The 2,500-nt window shown below is 43.1% G+C and overlaps 1 protein-coding gene across 1 annotated transcript in view; it reads right to left on the bottom strand.

The window, feature by feature from the left end:
* The window catches only part of LOC122258805 (synaptotagmin-5), a 65,543-nt gene that overhangs the window by 9,300 nt on the left and 53,743 nt on the right, over positions 1-2,500 (bottom strand). The gene's annotated exons all lie outside the window — the stretch shown is intronic.

Raw genomic sequence — 2,500 nt, 5'->3', positions numbered from 1 at the left:
GATCTCCCGCCTAAAGGCTGTCTCACCATACCACTACATTATGAGCTCAACATCCTGCTACATCACCGGAATATATATATATATATCGTCAATCTACATATATAAGGAAGAAAACGAAACAAAATTCCTCCACCCTTCCTTATACTCATGTGGTTAGAACATGTGAACACCTAACTTACTACAAATGATAGTTAGATTTGATCTCCCGCCTAAAGGCTGTCTCACCATACCACTACATTATGAGCTCAACATCCTGCTACATCACCGGAATACAGTGAGGATTGAATCTATATGTACAACGTGTGTCCACTTTCTCTCTCAAACTTATCATTTCTATCTCTCCCAAAACTCTCAGCTCCCTCTCTCTCAAAGTTCTCGTCTCTTTCTCTCAAAGCTCTCATCTCTCTCTCACAAAGCTCTCGTCTCTCTCTCTCCACAAACCTGGCGTTTCTCTCTCTCTCTCTCTCTCTCTCTCTCTCTCTCTCTCTCTCTCTCTCTCTCTCTCTCTCTCTCTCTCTCCAAAACCTGCGTTTCTCTCTCTCTCTCTCTCAAAGCTCTCGTCTCTCTCTCTCCACAAACCTGGCGTTTCTCTCTCCTTCTCCACAAACCTGCAGTCTCTCTCTCTCTCTCTCAAAGCTCTCATCTTCTCTCTCTTTCTCTTAAAACCCTAAAACTCTAATTTCTCCCTCCCTCCCCCCTCCCCCCTCTCTCTCCCGCTCTCTCTCTCCTTTTCTTTAGAACTTCTTGAGACGGAATATCCGCGTTCACATCGGATTCCGAGAAGTAGTCTCGTGGTCTGTAAGATGATTAAGGGATTTTTATGTGTTAAGTGTCGTTTGATGAAGAGGAGATTAGCTTGTTAATGAGGGAAAGGGGCGCTGAGAGGGCGGGCGGGAGGGAAGGAGGGAGGGAGGAAGGGAGAGAGAGAGTGAGGGGGAGGGATAGAAAGAGAGATATATAAAGGAAGAGGGAAGGGAAGGGAAGAGGAAGAGAAAGATAAAGGAAGAAGGAAAAGGATAGGAAGAGAAAGAGAAAGGAAGGAAAGTGAGAGGAAGAGAGCAAGAGAGAAAGAGAAACAGAAAGAGAGAGAGAGAGAGGGAGAGAGAGAGAGAGAGAGAGAGAGAGAGAGAGAGAGAGAGAGAGAGAGAGAGAGAGAGAGGGGGGGGGGGGGGGGGAAAGGGAGAGGGAGAGAGAAAGATGAGACACACACACATATATATATATCATTTATATACTTATACATACATACCAAAACATATTGACAAACAAATAACGAGACAGGAAAAGGCGAGAGGAGAGGCAAAAGGGGTAACGCCGCACCGGAAGGCGACCCCTCCGACAAGACAATGAAGGAGGGGGGCATCTTCTCCGAAATTACCCCATTCTTCTTCCCTATCTTTTCACGCTCTCAATCATCTAAATCCTCACACCATCCATGGGCGTCGTATAGATTTATCTCGCGGCCATTTTCGTATCTATATATTTTTTTGGAGGGCTCATGGACGGACGAGGCAAGCACATTCTTCACATTCTCTTCACTTCGACAGAATTCGAATCTCTTCACTTCGGCAGAATTCGAAGCGGGTTCGTTCGTTTCGTTTCGATTCGCGACCGTGAAGCACGAAGCTCGAGCTCGAATATCTTCAGGTTACTCGTACCAGGTGAATGTCCTCTATGTTATTCCAATGTTGAATTCTTCGTGTATAAATAACTTGGAATATGTTGTACGTTTATGGGAAGGGGTGAGAATTTTTAAATATGATTTTATTCTTTTTTTTCCCCCCGCGTTCTGCGAGAGTTTCAGAAAACTCGAGTGGATTTTGTCCGCTGTACTGCGGCGGGTCAATGTCCTTGCGATACTTGTCCTCATGATTATTGTTGATTTTATATATATATATATATATATATATATATATAAATATATATATATATACATACATACATACATATGTACACACACACACACACACACACACGCACACACACATATATATATAGATATACATATTCATATAAATATATATATATATATATATATATATATATATATATATATATATACATACATACATACACATATATAGATACATATAAATATATATATATATGTATATATATAATGTGTGTGTGTGTGTATGTGTGTGTGTGTGTGTGTGTGTGTGTGTGTGTGTGTGTGTGTGTGTGTGTGTGTGTGTGTGTGTGTGTGTGTGTGTGTGTGTGCACGCACACGTGCACGTGCATGTGTTTATGTGTAAGTACGTGCATGCGTGTCCGTGCATATGTACATATCCACGTAAACACAAATTGTAAGCAGCGATAAGAACAAATCCGACAAGCGCGTCACCTCCACGACCGCACTCGCTCGCATAAACCCCACACCTCTTATGTAAACAGAGAACAGAAACAGAACGGGAGGAAAGAAAGAGGTCGGCCCGCACGAAGGAATTCACACAACAAAAGGCGACGCACCGAGCAGCACCCACGCGCCATTCAGGGCTCT

Source organism: Penaeus japonicus, unplaced genomic scaffold, assembly GCF_977035675.1.
Source record: "Penaeus japonicus unplaced genomic scaffold, GWHDUDI00000001_assembly GWHDUDI00000014, whole genome shotgun sequence".
NCBI classification, from domain to species: Eukaryota; Metazoa; Arthropoda; class Malacostraca; order Decapoda; family Penaeidae; genus Penaeus; species Penaeus japonicus.
This window is presented reverse-complemented; position numbering and strand designations above follow the sequence as displayed.